This window comes from Mytilus edulis, chromosome 2 (assembly GCF_963676685.1).
Source record: "Mytilus edulis chromosome 2, xbMytEdul2.2, whole genome shotgun sequence".
Lineage (NCBI taxonomy): Eukaryota > Metazoa > Mollusca > Bivalvia > Mytilida > Mytilidae > Mytilus > Mytilus edulis.
In genome coordinates this window covers 28,204,077-28,230,687 of record NC_092345.1, presented here as the reverse complement: position 1 = coordinate 28,230,687, position 26,611 = coordinate 28,204,077, and the positions used below count along the sequence as shown (strand labels likewise).

Below are 26,611 nucleotides of genomic sequence, written 5' to 3'. Positions count from 1 at the left end.
ACCAAGGACACAAATCAACCAAGTAAAACAAACCAACTCAGTTTAAAAAAAAATAATAATATACAATACCAGTTCAAATAGTGAATATTTGAAAACTTTTACTGTTGATGCTGGTAACCAACCCATACTTTTAACACTTAAACGTCGACCATTTCATTCCTGTTTAATTTTTGTTGTCATTTGCAATGTCATGAAATGTGCAACACAACATGATTATAATTCATTGTGAGAGATTTATGCAAAAAGCAAAATTTGTGATTTTTAAAAGGTATAACTGTATGTCAACGGTCTAATTATTTGCATTTATTCAGTCACTGACGAATCATAAAACTCAACCCTTCCAAACAATCAAATTGATATCAAGTCTAATAAACAAACGATAAGCATCCCCTCCAATTTAACTCACAATTACAAAAACAATACGTTCAAACAATTAGAAGACGAAACTGCAAATATGAGCATAGCAAATCAACCGAAAAGTATAAATACTGCGTTTCAGAATCTTGAGAAATGTAGGTAACTTTGTAGGTAACTTTATTGTTTGTACGCTCAAATAAAAACAACCAACACTTTAACCAACTAGAACGTTTATGTGTACGCTTTTGAAAATATTCCGAATAATGCCTTTAGATTCTAAAACGGTCGATATAAGAAAAAAAAAGAAGCATCACAATCATAAATACGATTTATTACTTTTGTGGAAAATGGTTTAGTTGGGTCTATTCCAGAATTTGACTTCAAACGAACTGATAAGACAGAAAAAGTATGGAACTTCATATATTATTCTTAATTCTACAAAATATGGCCTTTTCAGACAGAATGACGAATGTAAATTAAGAAAACATAAATTTCTATTCTTAATTGACAAGTCTAATCGTGGTTTCTTACCAACTTCAAAGAGGTTATGAAATATAAGCATCTTGTAATAATTAACTTAATATATTTTTAATGTCTGTGTTTATTACGCTATTAAATTATTTTATTTTCGTATTATTTTATAATTAATTATTCTACCTATAAATTTACTTTATCTGATTTTAATATATACTATGAAATTAAGATGGACATAATTTATGAAATATGAAATTATGATAAAAAATATCAATTTTAATTCAGATCGGACTACATGTATTTTTCATAAAAAGAATAGCCGACATAGGTACAGGTAACTTGGCGTAGGAAAGAATAAATATCACTTTGTAACAATCATTCTGATTCAAACAAAAAAGTCTCTAAAACTCACATTATCAAGATGTTTGTTACGTTTGGGGGACGTGTTTTAAACGAACAATCGGTATTTCCATGGGAACCAATTGTGCCCCTCTTCTTGCCGACTTGTTTCTTTATTTTTATGAGTCTGATGTTATACATGAACTTCTTAGGTAGAAAGAAAAGAAGTTAGCAATATACTTTCAATTTACTTTATCCTATAAAGATAGTGTTATCTCACTAAATACTAGTAATTTGGTGAATATGTCGAACGCATCTATCCCATCTACCAGAGATAAATGATACAACAGATACAGTTAAGTCTGGCTCATATATTGACTTACATCTGAAAATAGACAATGAGATTATGTTGAAAACAAAACTTTACGACAAAAGGGTGACTTAAGCTACCCATTGGCTGGTAGAATCAGTCAGCCAAATGGTCCTTCATTTTGACGAGCTGTTGCTTTTATATCTGATAGCTCAACACTTCTACTTTATTCGTAAAACATCTCTAGAGGGGATTTATCACAGGAATACGTGTTCAATGAGGTCGTATTATACACTTGCAAGTGAATAATTCATGCGCGAGGTTTTTTTTAGCTTATTTTGACGAAATGAACCAAACTGGCTGCTAAAAGCGAATTCTTGTTTCACCATTTCACTTTCATAATTATTGAAAAACAAATCATATTTTTACTTTTGTTATATCTCGTAGCGTTTACCCCTTTAACAATTATAACATTGAAGTTAATATAATCTGTACAGTAATGTTTTTTGTCAAACTTTTGATAACCGTTTCAATGCCTTGAAATATTTTAGCACACCAAAACTTTGCGATTGGTTAATAACGACATAAACAATGGAGAGTCAACTCATATCACGTGACGTTATTTTCATTTTGTAGAACAAAGAATGAAAGGACCAATAGTCCTTTGGATTCTAAAGCTATGAATTGTGCCTCGTTTAAGTTATTCCCCCTTTTGTCAAATATATTAGGAATGATAATTAATCATGATAAAGACTTTTATATTCCTATTTACAATTATACCATAGTATGGCGTTGTCACAACTTTTACAAATATACAACTGCTATTACTAAGTTCTCTTAGAAATAATTACGAGAATCGAACTTGAACTCTTGTATATGAAACAAGCAACTGTATCCTGCTTTTTATTGTATACATAGATACATGTTTTGCAATGCATCACATTGTAAATGTGTGTGTGGACTTTCTGTAAGCTACTGACAATAACATTATTCATAAAAAAGTCAGAAACTGACCTAAAAAAAATATTTTAAAATAAAGTTAACTTAGAAAATATGTGGAATACCTTACTTACTTCAGTACATTTCTAGATATCTGATTGTTCGCTGCCTTGGTTGATAGATGAGTTTCTGTGCACATAAAGCAGCAAACAATCAGATATCTTGAGATGCACTGAAATAAGGTACTCCACAGATCGAAAACCTGCCAGGTAATCGGTTTTGCTTTCATTCATGTATATCGTATACTGTCTTTATCTCAGAAGGGTGCATTTAGAATTATTCCGATACCATTCTATGATATAAGGGGTAATGTGCCGCTTATAGCATAGATAAGAAACATTATATCATTAAAGACATATTAATCATTACACGTTTGTTGGAGCTATGAAAGATAATTTAGAAAACCTTAGGAAATGGGGTGTCGTCTCGTTCGAGTAATTATTGATGGGTCTGTAGAGTAAATCAGCACGGGTATTTTCACTCTCCATGTCAATCTTGAAAGGAAAAATTCATCAAATGTTCAAGTTATGAAGAACCTCTCATATTGATAAATGCTATTTAACAGTGCGTGTTCTGAAATCAAAGGAAAAAATATAAGTTTGGGAATATTATGTTTTGCCATATCGATGGCCTTTCGTGTACTGTACTTTACCTTGTAACGCAAAACGAATGAGAATCATCTAACGTCTCATCTGATTCTTTTTAATTTGTTTAGATTTTTGAGAGTGATGATATTTGTGCCTGTTCATATTCCCATTTCGTGTATAACCCAGCTGGTCATGTAATTTCTGGAGACCTAAACATAGTCAATAACTTCAAGTTGAGACAACGTTTGTCCAAGGGTCCAAAATACAGAGAGCCACAGACAATCAATTGGAAACAGAACTTCAAACTACTAATGGATTCTGTTGAGGGTTATGCAAAATACTGGGCAAAAAGAGAAAAGGTTGAGGTTGATACTCTTTCAGAGTGGGTAAAATCAGTGAGGTCATTGATTCAGATAAAAGTAAGTAAGCTTACAGGGTCAATGAGCACCAAAGCTCCTCCCATCTTTAACGACCCTCAAGTCATACAGGAGTTGTCTTGCCTCCATGACAAATATGTTGTCGTTCCAGCTGACAAAGCCTCAAACAATATTGATTTTGTTTACAAGAAACACTACATCGACTGCCTGATTCAGGAACTCGGTATAAATAACACACTTGGAAATCCTACATATACACTAAGTACGCTTACGAAGCAGGAGATCCTGGAAAACCACAAATCAGTTCTTATCTCTTTTGGTGTTAATCCAAAGGACGAAGACCAGAATCTTCCATCCTTATATTGGATTCCTAAGCTTCACAAGAATCCTTATAAGGAAGGTATATTGCAGGTTCTTCCAAGTGTTCAACTAAACCCCTTTCTAAAGTTCTTACTGCCATACTCACTGCAGTCATAGAAGGACTTTATAAATATTCTGAATTGACATATTCTAGAAGTGGTGTTAATCAGATGTGGATACTGAAAAATGCAAAAGATTTATTGGTGAATATATACTCTCAATCATTAAAACATTGTACCAACATTAAACTCTTTGATTTTTCAACTCTTTATACCATTATTCCACATACTAAACTTAAAGCTCGACTGTAAGAACTCGTCAGCTTATGTTTCTTTAACAGAAAGGGCACTAGACGTTTAAAATATCTAGTTTTGGGCAGGAAAAATCAAACAGTCAAGAACAAAATTAACCGAAGAGGACATCACTGCCATGCTGGACTTTTTAATTGACAACATATTTGTTGAATTTGGAAGTTTGGTCTTCCACCAGACTTTTGGAATCACAATAGGTACCAATTGCGCTCCTCTACTTGCAGATTTGTTTTTGTATTCCCATGAAGCAGAATTTGTCCAAGGGCTTGTACAGAAAGGAGAAAAGAAAATAGCCCAGTCTTTTAGTTTCACCTTTCGGTATATTGATGATGTACTGTCTCTTAATAATAATAGATTCAGTGAACACTTACATTTAATTTAAATGAAATTGAAATTAAAGTTACTACCGACACAGATAAATCTGCTTCATATTTAGACCTTTTTCTCGAAATGACTACTAATGGTAGGTTGATACCAAAATTTATGACAAACGCGGTGATTTTAATTTTCCTATAGTCAACTTTACATTTCTGTGTAGCAACATCCCAGCAGCACCAGCATATGGAGCATATGTGTCTCAATTGATACGTTACTCTAGAGCTAGCGCAAAGAACATTGATTTTGTTGAACGAGGAATACTGCTTTTTCAGAACTTGCTAAGACAGAGCTATGAATCAATCAAATTAAGGTCATCACTCAAGCTGGTTGGCCATTATGACAAAAGTGTGTCAGCAACCATATCTGATATTCTTCCTCAGTTATAATAACCTTCCATCATTACCGAACTGAACAAAGAAATAACACGACGGGTGCCGTATACGGTGCAGGAAATGCTTACCCTTCCGGAGCACCTGATTTCACTCCCGGTTTTTAATGGAGTTCGTGTTGTTTCTTATTTGTTATTTATAACTGTTGATGTAAATGTCCTTTGGTTTTCTGAGTCTTTGTTTACTCCCTGGTTTTGATTGTTATTGTATTTGTAAAGTTTAAGAATCAGGTAACGTCAATGCTTACGTTTGTCAGGTCTTATCGTAAATTGTCATCGGAGGAGGGGTGGGTAACAAAATACATACAAACTATACATGAAAGACTCTCGTACATATTGCAACTATATTAATTGATGATCACTTACAAGCTATATGTTTGAAAAGTTCATCGAATAAATCCTGCCTATTATGTGCATTGTTTCAATCTTGTTATTTTCCTTGGTCAAAGTCTTTGATGCTTTCCTATGTCTTATACGGCACGGTGAATATTTAGAAAAAGAATTATCTAAAGGAAATGCGTTTTGTTAGTTTAGTTAGATAACAAGTCAATATGATAGGTAGATCAATAAAAAATATTTGGTTGAATTACTCATCATTTTGTCGACTCAAAGACGATTTGACTACATTTTTCTGTAATTTCTGGTTCATTTTAATATCTTATTTTATGATTGAAATAAAATAGTATCGCGGTGTTTTTGAATAAGACATAGATAAACAAACAAGGTAGCAACCACTTCATTTTATGTCTAAAGTTGTTTCGTCAATTGGTGATGAGATAGCAAAAACTATCCCGCGAGTCTTTTCCCTTGTCGTTGTGGCAGTTCGTAATTTTTCGATATTTTCAATTGATCTATGCTTCTTGTTCAGATTATTTCGGTTGCTCGGTCTATTTTTGGAGCAGTATTTATGGATTCATTTGGAAAGCTACAATTCTTTCTAATACTAGGTTAAGCTAGCTGTAAAAAAAGGTTTAACCCACCATTTTCCTCGACAAATGCCTGTACCAAGTAAGGCAGTTGTTTTTCACTGTCTTGTTCTGTTGATTGATAGCGTTTAATTTTGATAGTTTTTATGTACTCCTCCTTTTTTAATTCTTTTTGGAGCTCAATATTTTTGTAATACATTTGGTACTAGTATTTTGAAATTTTCTGAATAACTACGTGTATTAATATACCTTACGTACTTAAAGAGCAAGAAAAAAATGTTAATTAAATGTTTCATCATCTGCTACTTTCAAGGTCTACAAACAGTTTCAGTGATGGAGGCTAGAATAGAACTATTTTACACTAAGTTTTTAAAAACAATTCCAAAGCAATTTTGTATTTATTTCGGCAGCATGTGCATTTGCAGTCCCTGATCGTTCCAAATAAGTACAATAAGGAACTGAAACGCATTTAGTTCGAAAAACCAATCAATTTTAACGAAAATTAATGTATTTTTCTACATAATCAATTTCTCTTTCGTACTTTTCTGTTTTCGGGATCTTACAGTTTAATTAAACTGTCGTAGAATTATTATTAACCATACAATGGAAATCAATACTATATCTTATTATGTGAAGAAAAAAGTCTTAATACTAGATTTTCCATAAATTTAAATTGGGAATTTCGAAATCAACAAGAGACCAAATTCATCGCATAAGTCACTTTATCTGTGAAATTAATCCTTATAAGCCTCGGTTTGAGTAACATTTCCGATATATCACTGACAGACATTTTTTCGCAAGAATACACACTTCTTATCGTATTGTTGTGCCAGCTACCAACTCTCTAATCTAGTAAAGCTTTCATGAGGTTCAAGAAAGGATTCCAAAGTAACACGACTATCAATTTTAATTGTTCTATTTAAAATTTATAAAACCCAAGCCGAATTTAGAACGTATTTGTTTGCAAAATATATTGACATGCACAACAATGTAAAACAACTATTAACATAAAAAAATACCCTATATGTTTAGTACGTGTTTATGTGTCATTTAAAATGGAGAAGATATCAATGAAATATAAAAACGCTATATATATACAGAGAGAGAGAGAGAGAGAGAGAGAGCACCATGCAGTCAATAAAACACTACCAAATACTAAAATCAACACGAACTCTTGGGTGAACTCTAGTACTCTAGGTCAATAATTCTTGCTTAGTCCAGATATTTCTGTTCAATACGTTGATTTCCGGCAAATTACGAGCCAACTGCTTCGTTTGCCTCGACTATGGCTTCGCTGAATGACACTTATCACCAGAGTTTTGCCTACCATTACCAGCACGACGGTTGTCACATGTGGAACAGCATCTGCTCACCCTTCGAAATTATCTGAAATACATACAAGCAGATATCGACAGAAGCAACGCAGACTTAAACATAAAAGGGACAAATTTAACACTGAAAACTAAAGCAAACGAATCATACAAATCCATAAAATCAATGAGGGGAGAACCCAGGTACTCCGGGAGGTACTGCTTTTGACTATTGGAATATATCGGTGGACAACTGCGATACAGATTTTCCGATGAATGGCTTCAATTTACCATTAAGAAAGCTTGTTTGACTAACTTCCAGACATGCAAGCGGAAGAAAATTATCCCAAAAACCATAATAGAATACGCAAACCCTGGAATAGTGGATCAACTTTGAGACACACCCAAAAGAAATATATATGAAATTTGGTGCATGAATGAAACTCCTTTCTAAATAAATACATTGGTTTTTCCCAATTCGGATCAAGCGACTTCAATTCACGTTCTTTGGTCTATATTAGAAAGTTTCTTCTGGCAATCATGCCACATCTCCTTCTTCTTATAAAACGCACAATAAAAAAATATCGTGCAATATGTTGTTTTGGCTCTTCAGGCGCATCTGTTTTACCTTTAACAGTGGTGTATTATATTTCAATGGTCATTCACATCAACTATGGTATTTCATGTAAGCCAACAAGATTTTTTGAACGGCAAAAAAGCTTGGTAAGCGCAATTGTCAGGATGGCGAAGGGACTTTTACTGATAAATCAATTTTGAACTGAACAAGTCTTTAAAGACATCACAATAAATTTATAAGTCAATATAAGTCTTGCATTCAGTTTTCAGGCTTAACCACTGTTGTTAATTCGGTACTTCTTAGACAATTCACTTGCAGTCAATTCAGTACTGTTCAGTAATTTTCAGACAATTCATAATAATGTTGATGTGTACAGGTAAACAAAATTACTGAACTGTTTTAACAAACACTGAACATAATCAAATTGACTGCAAGGCAATGGAATAAACAGTACTGTATAAATCGCAGTAGATAAGTCGGAAAATTAACTGAACGACTAAATATCACTGAATAATTATATATAATTTATTGTTTCGACTTTTCAAATGTTGTTCAGATCAAAAAGACCGTTTAAGACTCACGTTAATTTACTAGTAATAGTGTTTGATACTGATAGCAATTGCATGGTGCTCGTTTGATGGATCTATAACATAATATGTATGCATTGTCCTTTTAATATTCAACTCAAAATGAATAGTTTTATTTTACAACACCTCTGTGAAACCCCGCTGATAAGGGTTTTTTCTATAGTTTCTGAAGGGTAACACACTTTAGAAAGGCTCATTTGTTTGACTGCATGTGATGTTTACATACTCACTACCGGTCCGAATAGGGACATTACATCTGCCGCAACAAAAAATTATGAGTAATAAGCCTCTGTCACACCTTACCGGATAGCTCGAACGGACGCCTCACGGATAACTTTTTTTCAATCCGTTCATGTCCGTAAGACGTCCGTTCTTATCCGTTAGACGTCCGTCCACATCCGTTGCTTGTCCGTTAAACGTACGTTTTATCCGTCGACGTCCGTTCTGTCCGGTGGAAATTTTGAGAATGTTCAAAACTTTGAACGGACGTCCAACGGATAAAATGTCCGTTGAACGTCCGTTAGGTGTCCGTTTTGTACGGTACTCGTTCGTTTCGTTTCCGTTTTGTATCCGTTACGTATCCGTTATTCATCCGTTGGTGGTCTGGAAGATAAATTCACCAACGGACTTCTACCGGACGTTTAACGGATAAAACTGATGTTGAACGAATGAGAAACGGACTTCTGCCTGACGTATAACGGATAAAACGGATGATGAACGGATCTGCAACGGATAAATGCCAATTGAAAATTTCGCGTCAGAAATGCCAATTATTGGTATGTCAGATTTCCTAAGGTTCATGAATTCCTATTAGTCATACTCGATCTTAGAGTTAAGGCACGTCTTCACAATCATGCACCTCTTATTCAGGCCAAACACTGCCCTTTCGCGGCATTTTGAAGAACAAACCAAAACCAGTTACACAGAAACTTTCGAAAATTTATGCGATTTACATTCATTATTATTGTCGCCTTTAATTTTTTTCGTATATTTTGTTCATCCGTTTTATCCGGTACGCTTCCGTTAGGTGTCCGTTTTATGCGGTACTCGTCCGTTAGATGTACGTTCGACATCCGTTCTGTCCGGTACGTTTCCGTTTATCGTACGTTGCATATTCGGTGTGTGTCCGTTATGCATTCGTTACACGTCCGTTTTATTCGGTCAGTACATCAACGGACTCCCAACGGATAACAATTTTGTCAACGGGCAACGTTTATTTTCATCCGTTTGTCGTCCGTTCATGCTATCCGGTAAGGTGTGACCGAGGCTATAATGAATAACTTGACAAAATAATCTTTCATCGAAAAAAATCAATCCGTGATAAAAAAAAAAAAAAAAGAAAAAAAAGCACTCTTATAATTGACTCATGCAATATGCGCATTCTGGAATTATGTGTGGCCTTTTTGACATTTTCACCTATTATTTCTGTTTGTTTTGTTTACACATCGTTGTCAATATAATTGAATTTTATGCGATTGTCATACAAGTGAGAGGTTTAGCTAGCTATAAAATCAGGTTCAATCCCCCATTTTCTACAAAAGAAAATGTCTGTACCACGTCAGGAATATGACAGTTTGTACCCATTCGTTGGAAGCTACAAAACACAAGATTACAAATGTCTTACAAGAACACCTTCGATAAACTGGGAAGAATCAGGTGCTTTCGAATGATGAGCAGATGCTGCTCCATGTGTGGCTCGCCTTATCATTGTAAGGCAATGCAATGTAAGAAGCCGTCTATTTCTCTTTTAAATACTAGTATTTGAAGATATTTTTCCCTGAAGTAGCCAATATATAATGGAATCAGTTTTTCTACAAAATTAACACCCATAACTTTGAAAATGGGTTTAGGAGGAGAGGTCGATCCAGTTGGTTTAAAACAAATATTTATGTCTTTATGCTTTGTTGGTCAATAGTTGATTTGTTTTTGAGAAAAAAAAATACATAAAAGTAAATATTAAAATTTTATATATTCATGAATTATACAATTTTATGCAACTGCCATACAAGTGACCGGATTAGCAAGCTGATCTTGTTTAATCCATCATTTTCTACCTAAGGAAATTCCTGAACCAAGATATGTATATGTTTTCATTCGTTCGGTGTGTTTTAGATTTGATTTTGCCATTTGATTCTTCGGAATTCGGTATTTTTGTTATTTACTTTTTATAATTCATTTGATTGGGAATATTGAAATTTGACTTCGGTCTGACATTTTCAAGCTTACAATATTACATATAATTAATCAGTCCAGCTGATCGAACGGTCTACGGCTGATGTCTAATGTTCTAACATCTTGAGTTCAAAATTCTCTCTAAGGTAATGATATATTTTATATATTTGCAATTGCATAAATGCAGTTTTAACATTATATGATAAGTAGCATATTCATCCTTTACGATAAATGCATTTAAAGAGGATTAAAGAGGAACTTCGTTCAAACAATCTCCAAGCTACAATGTAGCATGTACTGTTTTACAATGCTGAATTAAGCCGACAATGAAATGCATCGCCAACTAACGCTATATTAAATATATAGTCAATTGGTCTAACACGTTGAATACAGTGCAAAACGGTTGCCAGCATCTGATCTGAGTAATTTGAATTTTATTCAAACCTAGCGAATTACATATGTTTGTAGGCGAAAATTTAGTCTTAACATAAAAAAATATCAATAGCATAAGTAGTGCATATTAATCTGGTTTAAGAACGCGAAGAACGAGCTTACGTAATACTCCCATAATTGTGCTGCTGTAAAATTAATATGATCGTTCAATAAGAATTTCAAATTTAACAAATAACAACAATGAACAAATAAAAAGCAAATGCACCAGACTCTTCTGTGATGTTTGTTTTTGTTTGTGTTGATGTGTTTCTGTCTCATTGGCATATACCCCTCATTATTTTCGTTCATATCTAAAATAATGGCCGAATTTCAGAAGTACGAAAAAGTCGACTAGACGTGTAAGGTCCTGACATGGTAAGTTCAATTGTCAACAGTGTGGTAAATCAGGGTTTTATGTTGTGTACTTTCTATCTTGTATGTAGTTTTTAATATAAAAGCAGAATGATTTTTTGATAACAAATCAAACAAGACACATCCAAACTTTCAAGTAAACAGTGAGTACATACAAACTAACCAGTCATAATGAATGTATAGCAATCAACGACTAAAATCAAAAATTCTACTCATGTAAAAGGAAAATAATTAAAAACTGCACATGGAAGTTGAAAGCATAGCGGATCAAACTAAAGTATGTTTGCAGAGCCAACCCAACATATACTTATCTATCAGAGAATACAACAATGTATTATAGTGTTTTGGTGTTAATTTAGTTCAACGCTTTTCCATCACACAAAAGTTTTGCAGAAATTCAAGTAATTCACTTTAAAATTGTCATCAGGTTTTTACCTACATAAGCAACATGACGGTTGCCTCGGTCTGCCTACCTTCCGGAGCACCTGATGTCACCTCGGTTGTGGAAAGGGGTTCATGTTGCTCAGTCTTTGGTTTTCTGAAATTCGATTTGTGACGTTTTTTTGCCTTTAGAAGGTTTTTCTTTTTTTTTTCATAACATATATTTTTCAACCAATGAGTTTGAATGACATATAAGTATCGTTCGCCTCTTGTTTGATCTGATTTTTCTTCTTTAGAACAACATTTAAGGATAAATCTATAATTTGATTTTGATTAGTGTTAAATACATACAAAATATTTTCTTAAAATGTATTAGAAGTAAAAACAATTATTTTGCATATGTTCTTTTAGATATATATATATACACACATATCTCTGGTTATTGCAAGTGGGTTCTTACTTTGTGGTATATATTTGGTGTTGGATAAATTGCAATGAAAAAACCTAAAATTGTTGATTAAAGTTCAGTTGAAATACCTTAAATGTATTACCAAATATTTCTCACATGTCAAATCTTGTATGTTTGACGGATTTCCAGAACAAGACAAACAAATGAGAATGGACTAAAATATAATTATTTGTTGTCGCGAATCTTCTAATTTTATAAACGGTTCCAAAATTTCTAATATCATAAATGTTTGCAACCATGTATGTTGTCTGTTATGAGTATGTTAACACGGCACGATTTACGAAAGGGAGGTGTTTGATACTAAAGGGATATTCAAACTCATGTTTCAAAAATAAAATGACAATGCCATGGCAATAACGACAAAAAGACGAACAAGAGGATACAAAACACAACATAGAAAACAAGAGATTGAGCAACCTCATATAAGGTGGTTATCCATTCGCTTGATGTGTTTGAGCTTTTGATTTGATTAGGGACTTTCCGTTTTGAAATTCCTCGGAGCTCAGTATTTTTGTGATTTTACTCTTTTTTGTACAAAGAACGGTGCATTGCCGGCTCATTTGATTCTTCTGTTATCAGTGAAAGAGGTTCTTCAGAAATACTTTGAAATTATTTTTCTAAACAAAATCCTTCTGGATAAGTTTTAATCTCGATCTCTTTCTGAAATTAGTTTTATCAAACCTTGATTTTATATACCCTGTATACCACCATTCGCCATACGATATTGAAAAATCGTCTAAACAAATTTATTCTTAATGCTTTTCAACATGAAAATGGTAACATACGTTATAAATTCATTACTTTGGAATACCAAACGGCATATTTTGTAATTTTTTTAATATTCAAAAAGGTAAATCATGCTATACAGAGGAGCAAAATATCAGTATGCTGGAGTTTCTTATTGAATACATATTTGTTGAATTCGAAGGTAGGTTTTTTCAACAATTTGTCGTCATTTCTATTGGAACAAACTGTGCGCCTCTACTTGTTGACCTCTTTTAATTTTCCTACGAGCCAGAGTTCCTTCAGACAATTATTTTAAAACAAGAAGACAAGAGAAGCCAGATCATTTAATTTCACATTCAAATAAATTGATGATGTTCTTTCCCTTAACAACCCAAATTTTCATGATTGGATTTCACAAATACATCCTCCTGAACTAGACATTACAGAAACAACAAACACGGCTTCCTCTGTCTCCTTTTTAGACTTATACCTCGAATTGTACAGAAGAGTTCATCTCAACACCATAATCTATGACAAACGAGACGATTTTAGTTTTGAAATTATCAATTTCTCCCACAATATATATTTAGTCAATACCAACTTTACCTGCATATGTAATAAACATTTCCCAACTCATTCGATATTCAAGAGATTGCTGCTGCTACTCAGTGTCCTAGCAGAACGTTGATAAACCAGGAGTATGTTATAGAACGTCTCGTCCATTTTCTAAACAATGTTCATCAGAAGATATCACGACATGGTTGATAAATATTCCGTATCAACTTCACAAATAATACACGACGGTCTTGAAGTGAATATTCTAGGCACTGAAGTTGTTTATCATCTTAATAACTTGTTGTGGTATTCTTTTATTTGTCTTTTTACATTATTATCTTAACTGTTTTTACGTTTTTGTTAATGTGCTTTGTCCATATGCATTTTTTTTTTGTCTTTGTTGACATACTATCTGTTTGTTTTTGCAGTGATTAAGATTATAACACAATGTTGACTTTTGTACCCCTATTTTTGAAATTTGTACCTTTTTAGTCTGGTTATTTTTCACACATCGTTGTCAAGATAATGGAATTTTATGCGACGTTCATACAAGTGAGAGATTTAGCTAGCTATATAACCAGGTTACATCCACCATTTTCGACATAAGAAAATGCATATACTCTAGAATTGTGCTCGGAGCTCGGTATTTTTGTTATTCTATTTTTTTGTTTGACCATGACCATGGAAAGAGGGATTTGTATAGATATAGTTGAATCCCGGATGTGTTCGATGGAAAATGTTGTTTTCTGGTAATAAGGAACTATGCTTAATGTCCCAGTACCTTATTCAAAATGTGGAAAATTATTAACGTATTGTATACTCATTGCTAAAGGTTTTACCAAATGTCTATACAAGTACCAAAGTGAGTAAACGGAATTTGAAATCCAAAATGAATATAAACCAACAAAAAATAACAATAAGTAAAAAATGTATAATGTTGGGTCAACAAATTCTTAAAACTCCGGATGTGCTCTCGTGCAGCTCAAATTCGACATAGTTATATAATTTGTCATTGTTAAATACAACATAAAAGTACGAGAATTTGGTCTACACAAACTCAAATAAAAAATCAAATTAGTAATTATAATACTGTACGAGATTTTACCTTTTATTCCGCATAACCTCTCTTAGGAATGCTTGTGATTTGTTGAGGAAAAATAGGTACAGTAAATTATCGCAAAATGCAAATTTCAAAACTCTTAAATATCTATTTCTCATTTAATAACGATATAAATTAATTTCCAAGAGACATGCATTCGAGGCTTATTTTAAATTTCTTCATAAATATACTTAGCTTTCTACAAATGCCTTTTTACCAATAATCTTACAGCTATTGTAATTATAACCCTTTGGAACCTTACTGGAAAATTTTCATTTGGTGTGCTTTGGAAACACATCTATTTTCTTTGGCAGAAGATTATTTATTGCTTGTTTATAAAGAACAAACGTCTTTCATCTTCACAGAAGCCATAAAATATAATATTTATCCAGAAAATTACTCTTCTTCAAACAAAAGCATAATTCTATTTAAGAAGGATTTTTGTCTTCCCAACTTTCATTAATACGCATATTGTATTAAAAACGCAACACATGCGAAATAAATCACACTTTTTTGTCATATGGAAGTTAAAGGACTTAAGTTTTTCCAAAGAGTTTGATGGAAACGCGTTTAAGGGATGAAGTTATATTTTTATATGATATTTTTGGTCATACAAAATAATTTTTGCTATCAAATAAAAGTGAATCCTTTCAATTTGGGTATTTTCTTTAAAGTTTTTGTAATTTTGTGATATTATTTGCGATATTAGATAAATAACAATAAAACCCTGAATAATTTTGACAAAGAGGCTTTTCGATGAAGGTTGTTATTATCTTTTTAAAATTTGTGATCATTATGAAAAAGTTTTGCATTTCTTTCTATCTTCCGTTTATAAAGAAATTATTCCAAAATGAAAATATTGATATGTACAAGCAAAGACGCGTGTATAAATGTTGGTTGACCCATGTAAATATATTCCTAATATTATTATCACTTTTGAAAAACTTAAAATCCTTTAAAAACAGTTTATGTTTTTATAATGTCATTCAAATTTCACTTATCGATACAATACAATCCGATGCAACACTCTCAATTTTCAAATTCACTATTTTTAAATGAATAAAATAATTTTAACAAATGAATAAATCTATATGAAACGATATATATCATTTAAGCTCGTAAAAAATGTTCATTTTCTGCTAAACAACAATACAAAAATCTCATTACTATAAAATATATGTAATGTAGACGTATTCGTGAAGAAAAATAATTTGAAACATCGAGATCTGATTGGTTAAAAGCCATAAAGATTATCTGGCCATAAAAAGAATGAGAGATCGGCGGGAATGGGTTTTTCGTCAATGTAGCAAAAGCTTGTACAGTGAGAAGATTTACGACTTTCTACCGTAAGTTAATAGTTTTAAATATTAGTGTTGTTATTTATTTTATTGTGTCTTAATGTGTATGACTGGCAATAAAACAGTCAAGAAGAGAGTCTGCTGTTGCGATTTGCTACATGGTCAAAACGACTCTACAAGTGGTCACAGCATTTTATGGGTTGCACATTAGCGTAATTACCGCATCGTTCTAATTTTTCATCATTGACTTTCTTAAATTGATTAAAGAGTTTTCGAAGTTGGTCGAAAGGTCACGAATGTTATAAATTATTTTTAATCAATGATAAATTATTTGTATACTCAAAACAGAAGATCTCGAATGAGGAAGAAATCTAGTTCAATTTTGAATAGATCTGCGAAATGATTGTTGTTTTTAGAGTGATTTATATTTAATTCTGTTTGGGAAGTTTATTGTTTTTGTGGGAATTGTGACCGCTTGTGGTTCGCTACAAAGAGGTAATAAACAATTGTTGTATGCATGAATGCTCTGTTGTTTAAAAAAATAAATAAATCATGTAAAAATATGAACATTGGTGCATTACAATCGGAGGAAAATATCTGATATTTTTATGAGATAAACGCTAATGAAAATAACATATGCCTTGTTTATACGGAGCAAAAGTGTATAACTAGTATTTTTCAAATAGATTACCATACCGCACTACTTACTCTAAAATTATGCTTAAAATTATAAAAAGAATATGTCTTTAATAAAATTTAAAATATGACGCATGTAAAGTAATCAGCTGTATTTACATATCAAAACCTCTAAGTAATTTTAAAGCAAATTTTTCAGCTGATATAAAATCGAGATTTAAACAGAAATCAAGCTACAAGATAAGAAAACCACATAAATAAAAATAAATAAATTATTTCCACCACATGAAATTGAAATCCATATTTTATTTCATATTTTAGAGTTGTACACGCTACACTATTTTTTCTTCATTGTGTATTTATTTATAAATATAAATATATTAAATTTCCATTATAAAATACACGTAAGAATAGTAATGTTAAAAAACTAATTTATTTTTAATTGCATTTTAAAGAACCGGTATTTATTTTATGTTTATCTTAATTATTTTTTCATGCAGAAAAAAATGCAGTGTCAAAAAATATGGTTAAAAAATATGAGTTTTGACACTGCATCGGCAAATTCCTTTCGTTTGATAAACAATGTATACAGCTCTCGTTTATCTAATTTGTCGTCAAAATTAATTAGAAGATATAATAAATATTTGTGGTGAAAGTGAAGCATTATTTCTCTGACAGATATGATAACCTACAGGTGACAACACTTGGACCTGAAGGAGTAAGACAATACACACGACATATCAGTATGGCAGATAATCACAGTTATTTATGTCTTGACTTTTTACATTACTCAGTCTTAATGTTTTACTTATTGTAAAACAATTTTAGGGTAATAATCTTACGATTATCATATGTTGAGGGCAATAATTTTTATATTATCTTCAGTTAAATAAGTAAAACAAGTATAGGGTAATAATTTACGATTATCATATGTTGAGGGCAATAATTTTCATATTATCTTCAGTTAAATAAGTAAAACAAGTATAAGGTAATAATTTACGATTCTCATATGTTGAGGGCAATGATTTTCATATTATCTGAAGTTAAATATGTAAAACAAGTATAGGGTAGTATCTTACGATTATCATATGTTGAGGGCAAAAATATCCATAGTATCTGAAGTTAGTTTGTATTGTCTATATATTCAGTAACGGTTATAGTCTATATGTCTCAATATTGAGTATTATGGTCCATTGTGATTTGTTAATTTTTAGTCATATTTTGAGTGAAATGGGAATGCATTATACAAAATATTTCTTCGAAGATAAAATGACAGAAATAATTCAGAAAAAAATGTATTTTCCCGATACCAACTCAAAATTTGACCAACACACCATTTAACCTTTTGTCCAAAAGTAAGGCCAAATCAAATGTTGCTTATAATACTAATAGGGATTAAAAGGGGAAGGCAGTACACTTTGTACATCAAACGATAGATATTGATAAAGTTAGTAATATCCTCCACAATAGAATGTCCAGAAATATCATTATTTCATTTATAATACATTTATATTTATACCATATGATTTTCTTAATAAAGATATTAGCACAATAATATTTTCTTTTGATATTTTTGTATTTACCCTCTAAAAGCTCTGCTCTGAAAGTCAATATTTGTATTTTTATGGAAATAAAATGAGCTTAATAATTCAATTCCCGAAATAAGTTATTACAATTTCATCCAAAATGTTGAAACCACAGACAAAGGAAAACGGTTTTCAGTACTTAAATTATCAGTCAGAAGTGTAACAGTAGTGAATTATTTTTGCTTCAAAAAATGGTTTTTAAATATTTAAATATTGAAGGATTCTACTTCATTTGGTATTCGGTGTAGACATGGGAGAATTGTTTCATTGAATCTCATACTACATCTTCTTATTTCTATGTTTGCAAAAGTTTGTGTTTATAGAATATAGAAAAATATAGCAGTTCATTTTGGAAGTTTTCAAATTTTTCATGGAATTGTCTGAGAATTTTGAATTAATAGAATATACCCTTTTTCTTATAAATTGACTTGTACGATACTTGTTATTTTTATGTTCGTTGAATACCAAGTTAAAAAAAAAATTTACATAAAAAATTTGCATCAGTTGAGGAATAAAAGATATTTGTTATATAAAACTACAAATTACATATTTGTAACTATAATTACAAATATAATGAAATCAATGACAAATGTTTATCAAATTATGATATATGATATAAAATAATGAAATTTAGATCCTTGGTGTTTAAACAAATCAATTCGATGAATACTATTGCTATGGGAATGAGATAGAAACATTAAATGCATATACATGTTGGATGAAAATGTAATAACTTATTCCCCGAAATTAAAGTTTTTGCTCATTTTATTTCCATGGGAATATATTGAAACGCGTAGGAAATCTGATGTGAATGTGTTATAAATCACAATTTATCCAATCAACAACTTACCTAATAGCAGTATGAAATATTCATACGCCTTTAATAACTCTGATTAAGTCAACTTTATGTTGCATCAAAGATATGCAAATTATGTGTAGTAAAATCATACAAGCATATAAAATCGACGTCATTTCTTTCTATTTTAGACTTTCTTTATCGATTTTAATAGCAAAAGACGTTGCATTACGGGAAGTGATTTTATTTCAGAAAAAATGCAATATTGAAGATTAATTATGTTGTATTTCGATTTTTAGTGTAGAAAGAATAGAGACAGTATAACCTTTTGTTTAATTATATCCAAGAAATGATGAATTAGAAACTGCATGAATCTGAAAGGAAACGAATCTATTTTCGTTTGAAGGAAATTAAGCGAAACTGGATACATTTAGTATTCAAATTTAAACTCAATTATTCAGTTTATTTCGGTCGTATGAACAGAGTAAAAAGGTATTGCATTTTGGCTATCATACCCAATTTTACAGAAATAAATAAATTTATATAACAAATGTTGACCAATATCTGTTATTTTGGAAAGAAAACTTCTCTCATCCGTCCTCTCTCTTCTTATTAACATAAATCAACACACGGACACTTGCAAACAATTGAATATTATACATAAAAAGCGTGCGAATCCATTATTTATTACATTTTCATTTATATTCCAAAGTTCTTTATGTTGTCTTCTAGAACTCTTATTTTTATATAAGATATATGTTGAAATGAAATATATGCACTATCCAATCGTATGCAAGAGCAAAAGTAAAATGATAGTTATATATAAAATTTTGTTCCACTTCGATGTATAAAAGTTTCAAACTTTGGTCCACTTTATTTACAAAAGTCTATTTTAGTTTTTTTCTGAGTATACCTTTAAAACACAATTCAAGACATATCTTTTGATATCTTAAATAGTTCGATGAAATATATCCGTGCATGCCCATATGATAAATGGAGACCTTATTACAACAGAACTTTATTCATGCATGACTGGATACTTTCCATGTTATTGATAAGGCTACAAAACACAAAAAGTCAAAATCCCCACGTTCGGAACAATTGCAACCAGAAAAAAAATTTACAAGCCAAAAAATTATAAATATATTGAGAGTGATGTAACCTAAAAGGGAAATAACAGAGGTCAAACTCGAACTTGAATTGTAGCGTGTACCAAGGCTATTGGTGATCTTTGGTAATTCATATAGTTGTCGTGCAATTTTTAACAGTTAATACTTTTATTTTATAGCAAAGGTTAAAATTTTCGGATACAACATATTTCTATAATGAACATGTATAAAGCCATGCACCTGTAGTTAGACCTATGCTGTTGTATCATGTTCTATATAATTTTTGTTTTTGTTTTGTAATAGTAACCTAATAATCTATAGAAAGTTTGATCGGTTTAAACTGTATAGTTTTGACTTTTCAGTATTTGTAAATTTAACATTTAACAAATAAGCTTCCTGTATGGATCTTTCCCAACAGTTAATTTTATATGCGTACTGGTAACGATGACATCCTTTAAGTTTTTATGTCGCATATAATATTCATTCTTATTCTTTATCTACTTCAAGTTATCCCCCTTGGTATTTAACAACATTGCAGTGCATGTTTTACACGTGTTTTGGCGTCCTGAATATACACGAGGTTTTCGCTAATGAACTTCATTGATCAATTTCTTGTTGTTGTTCATTGTCAAAATTCCACTACTAGCAAAGCTAATGCCAGCTTTGAAGCTGTTGAATCAAGCAGATAAAAACAAAACGTATACATTAACCATTTTCAACGTCTCCGGATAAACCACAACAATGTTTTGTGTATACTAGCGTTTATGTCGTTTAACTGGCTCTTCGATTGAAATCGATGCTTTTATCACAAGAAATGGATAAACAGGTCAAATTGCATGTTTTAAAAAAACATAGGTTTTTTTCAAACACTTGTTTATGAAATAATTCCTGACAGTGGTCTTGGAACTCGTGTATCAGTGTTTAAGAAATACTGATCAAACCACATGAAGTGTTTTAGTCCCCCATCTTTTGGGTTGAATAATAACAATAAATAAATGCAAAAGCTGTCAGCATTTCACACATATAAAAGACAGATGCATTTAATTTCTCAATTTTTCAATACTGCATCTATTTCTTCCTATTCCCGCAAGAGGATTTTGGAATAGTGCATCATCGTTGGTGAGCAGAGTAAATAATTGAACAAATTATAAATAAATAAGTATTATTACCTGTATTTTACCTGAGTTTACCTGTCAAAAAAATGCGCGCAATTGTAATCAAAAGCTGCGCGCAAATGTAGTGGTAATGCGCGCAAACGTAATGCACCGGTGCATGCAGTGTACAAACATGCCATCAAAAATCATCTGACGCAAAAATAAAAAAGGTAGATTGAACTTGTATGGTCTCTCCCTCATACGGCAAGATTCTTAAAGTTCTAATTGAATGTAATTGTTCAGGTTTTCATAATTCCAGTGTATCTAATAGCCACTCGAAGAATCTAACGAGGAAATTCGAAACTTTTACTAGTGAAGCTTGAACTAATTGCCCTTCCGGAACACCTAAGCTCCTATCCATCTTATTGCCCTTCCGGAACACCTAAGCTCCTATCCACCTTATTGCCCTTCCGGAACACCTAAGCTTCTATCCACCTTATTGCCCTTCCGGAACACCTAAGCTCCTATCCACCTTATTGCCCTTCCGGAACATATAAGCTTCTATCCACCTTATTATGGGTTTCAACACAGACTTAGATCATCTCAATTTTTAGACTTCAGAATTATTGTCGAGACAAACAACCACCTTTGACCATGTCTATATAAAAAAAGAAGATGTGGTATGATTGCCGATGAGACAACTCTCCACAAGAGACCAAATGACACAGCAATTAACAACTATATGTCACCGTATACGGCCTTCAACGCCCATACCACATAGTAAGGTATAAAAGGCCCCTAAATGACAAACGAGAACACAAACGGCCTAATTTTTGTACAAAAAATGAACGAAAAACAAATATGTAGTACATCTAGTTCGTTATATTTTGAATCTGGGCTTGACAATTCCTTCCAAACCAAAATAGTTCAGAACACTAACACGTATTCGTTATATATATCGTTAAATTTTTAAACCATTCAACTGTATGCTAAAATATGTAGGTGACATCATTATACAAAATTACTGCTCTTAATGCAAAATTGTGCAGAAAATGAAAGTGTTCGAATGCCTGAAACAAATATTCAACAGTTACGTAATCACATACTTCAAATGTTTGGAAAATATCAAAGACCGGGGTTAAAAGCAATTGTAAATATGTCATTGTACAAAACAAATACCCTCTCAAACATGATGCTGTTGAAATATAAAGCTGCAAACATAATGAAGGAATAATAAAGGCAAGAGTAGTTTAGACATGCATATACATGTAAGCAGTAATTGCACACAGCAAGGTTAAATACTATGTAATTATTGACGGGGCATATTATTTGTAATTATGGTCAACTATAAATAAACATACTTAATAATAAGAAAAGAGTTTGAACATCAAAGACAAAAAGCTAAAGACAATTATATCTTGCATTTCAATCAAGTCTTAAGTTTTGTCTCTGTAGTTGCTAAACAACTTTAACTTTTGGTTCCTAAGCCGACTTTTCCGTTAACATTCTTTTTTTATATCTCTCGGTCAAAAGATTACAGGAAAAAAGATACTTATAAACGTTTCCAACATGAAAAGACAAACATTCTAAACAAATGCTACTTGTCGTCTCAAATGGAGGAGAAACAAATCAACAATACATGATTGATACTCGTTAAATAGAACTCGCAATTCGACTATTTGGACAGTCCAATCTGTATCCGATGATTTCTACGGACAAATTAGCTTATTGATTAAAGGTTAAATTAGTTTAGTGAAAATTACAGCGTCTCATTTTTACTGCCCAAGTAAAACATTTGTAGTTTAATTGTAAATTCAAAAGGTCTGAGCTGGTAAATTAAATTTTCTATTAGTAAAAAGCAAAATCACTTGAACCAATTTTAGATGGATGTATCTTATATATTTTTTGTCTTTCCAAAAGCAAAAGTTACAGCTAAAACAAGCAAAGTTTACCTTAATACGACATTTTAGTAACTGTTAGATAGTTGTTTCATTGCCAATCTTGTTTGTTTATACTAGGGTGGGTTTGTCCGTTTCTAGATCCCACAGTACATGTACTTATGGTTATACTAAAATATATCAAAGCTATTCATTTCAATATAAAAAAAAGAAGATGTGGCATGATTGCCAATGAAACAACTATCCACAAAAGACCAAAATGACACAGACATTAACAACTATTATAGGTCACCGTACGGCCTTCAACAATGAGCAAAGCCCATCATGACCGCATAACTTTTTGCACTATTGTTTTGCTTTGAAATCAACAATTTCTCGTCTTTATAAACCACTTAAACTTAAGTTCTTGTGAAGTGTATTGAAAAAGTGTACATTATTATTCGGTAGTTTTCTTTTTTACGACACATGACAAAAAGACCAAATTTAACGAGTGGGGAAGGTGTAAGCACTTACAACCGTCTTAACCCCACAATAGTGTTCTCCGGTACCAAAGTCGAATATCTGAATTATGTTTATTGTTGTATAAAATTGAGAATGGAAACAAGTATGTCTTTGTTTGCTATTCTGTTTTTGGAAGAGTAGGTGGTTGGTGGTTGACGTTATCTGTTAAACTGGTCAATGATTAAGATCATTCCTGCTTTCCTTAATATTTATTATTGTAAAGTGTTTATATGCAATATCCAGTGTTAAGGTTCGGTCTTCCAAAAAAAATTAAATACCCTTCCGGAGAATCTGAGATCAACCACAGTTTTTGATGGAGTTCGTGTTGCTAAGTCTTTAGTTTTTCGTGTTGTGTCTTGTGTTCTTACATTTTCTGTTTGTCGTTTTCTTTTTTAGCCATGGCGTTGTCAGTTTATTTTTGTTCTATGAGTTTTAATGTCCTTCTGGTATCTTTAGCCCCGTCTTTATGTTTCTGAATTAAAAAAAAAGTATTAAAAAAAAAGTATTGTTTTTAAAACGTGGGACTATAAAATACATTTGAATCTATTATTTAATAAATCTTAAAGATTCCCTGTTCTATTAACCGAATATTAATTTTGACATAGCAACAAAGTATATTATGGGTTAACCAATTACCAGAACATTTCTTTTATCTCGTAAAATGCAACAACGTCAAGTTTTATGTTTTAGATACTACTAAAGAAGTGTGCAAACCAATAAACGTGTCACTATTTATTCTATCTCTAGACATTATTCATTTTCTCAATGTTTACAAGGGTCTTGCAGATAAATTGAAGAACTCTGTTGTGTTTGATTAAATTTTGTATTAGTCGACAAAATACATTCATTATGGTCGTTATTGTTGACATTTCATCTCTCTCGTGTCCTCCCAATTTAAAACACTTTGGAGATTAAGTTTCAAGCGTTTTCGTTCTTTATCAAATCTCCGGAAACTTCACCACGTCATTCCAGGTTTGGGTCTGGATTATGTTTCTGTATTACAAACATTACAAACAATGTCTCAACATCTAAAACAAAAGCAAGATAATTAATGAAGTTTATCGATAAAGAAAGGGGATAATCATCCACTTTAATGCTGGCATTCTTCAATTTTCTAATACAGAAAAGATATAGTCAGCTGCATTTCCAGAATATGGAAAAGGCGTTCTTTTGAAGATAGTTCAGTCGCGAAAATTATTTAACTCGGCCAACAAACACTACCTTATAAAAAAATTTGATATGACATGATTGCCAATGAGACAACTCTCAACAAAAGACCAAATGACACAGAAATTAACAACTATATGTCACCGTACGGCCTTCAACAATGAGCAACAGTAGCCTGCCTATAATTGTACAGCAGATCATGATGTTGATGTCCGTGCGTCAGATACGTGTTACTGTCAATATTTCTGTAAACAAATTATCGTTTAAATCACAAACGGAGAAAGGAAAAACATGCAAAAAGAACTTCGTGATATTACTAATATGTTTATCTTATAATATTTTGCTGATTTTGTCTTAGTTTTCACATTACTAATTTTACTACATTCTTTATCTCCAGACTTCAGAGTTGCTCCTTGAATATAAATGCCAAATATGTTTATATGCTGTGGGGTATATTTGAAAAGTCATGCAAGGAAAATAGTCTATACAAAATATTATCCCACAGTTTTTTATATTCTAAAAAATGAAGACATATAAAATTAGCTCCGATATTTTAAAATTTGTGTGAGATTTTTTTCATTTCATTTTTTAGTTTATTCTCTTAACAGTCATAACGACATGGTAACTAGTTTAAAGGACATACTTTAAAATGTCTTGGGAATTTCTGAAGACTTTAACAAAAAATAAAAGTGTTTCCAACCAAACTCTCAGACGGATATTAGTAGAAAATAATGGGTTTTTTCACTGCTGTAATTTTTTTTTTGGCACTGAGTATTTTTATCTAACATTCCTTAAACTTAAATATCAGTGCTGTTCGACTCCTTGCCGACTCTGGATGCAATCAGAAATAATTTAAAACTACTTTATTCAATAAGCTCTTGTCCAAAACTTATCAAAACATTTTTTTAATTGTTATAAATTTCTTTTAAAATCTTGAGACTATTTTTGTTATGAACTAAGCCTAACCTTTGTAATAGGGCGTGTATGATTTGGTAATGTGTAAACCCGCTCCTAGGTTGGTCGTTCACCTGCTGTTCTTTTTTTTATATTTCAAGGTGGCCAGACTACGAGTGACCATGAGTTGTAACAACAGTTCTATATTAGTAACGTTTCCTAATTTAATTTAAAGTACATTTTCATTTCCAAAGTTTTAAAAAATCTGTAAATTTTGACATTAGGAATCGTTTGAATCGAACATTTTGATGGCATCCATTCGCGGAATGTGACAAATGCTGTCTCAGTGTTTGTTTACATTATATTATAGTTAGTGACCAAGCAAGTCGGTATATAAGATTTAATTTGCACGGCTTTGGTGACCCTTATTAACCCGAACGACGTAGGAGTTCGGGTTAAAGGGTCACACGAGCCGTGCAAATTAAATCGAATATACCGATTTGATTGGCCAATAACTGTTTTAACACATGACGTCATCAATTTACGTGAACTTTGTAGAAATGTGGACAATTTTCGTAATCCACTGATCCTAGAAAAGTTTCGTATGGGTTAAAAAAAAAGGGGGGAATATGACTTTGGTAAGTTTTAAATTAACTTTTTATTATATTAAGACTGATTCTAAAATTGCGATTTAATGGTAGAATTTAAAAAATGTATTCCCAATTTTTATTTGATTATTGACGATTAAGACTTTGACAAATTGTGTACTTTCAAATTGGTGTATGAAAAAAATCATATCTGAAAGGCCGATGTTATTGAGTTTGGATTAATTGCTTTTGAATGTCTTTCCCTCAATGATATGCTTAGAGGAAGATGTTATATTAACTAAATTTAAAATGTTAGAAAAACAGAAAATGCGTTTCTCTTTCCAATCTTTTACTCCCCAACCCCACAAATTTCTACTTCTATTGTATTAATTTTTAAAGACACGTCCATCTAAATGAAGGCTGATTGATCTTCAGCGCCCCCCCCCCCTGTTTTGAAACAAACTTAAATATGATCCGGTCGATCCTCATTAAATTATAGGAATAGATATTCAAAAAGTCGTTATGAATTCCATTGAGTCTAAGACTAATCCAAGTAGAT

The 26,611-nt window shown here is 31.8% G+C and overlaps 1 protein-coding gene across 1 annotated transcript in view; it reads left to right on the top strand.

Annotated features, from left to right (window-relative positions):
- The first annotated feature begins 15,692 nt into the window (after window positions 1-15,692).
- The window catches only part of LOC139511883 (homeobox protein Hox-B5b-like), a 61,908-nt gene continuing 50,989 nt past the window's right edge, over window positions 15,693-26,611 (top strand). Inside the window, exon 1 of the mRNA XM_071299021.1 lies at window positions 15,693-15,832. The gene's annotated coding sequence lies outside the window, so the exon portion shown is untranslated. The remainder of the gene's footprint in view (window positions 15,833-26,611) is intronic.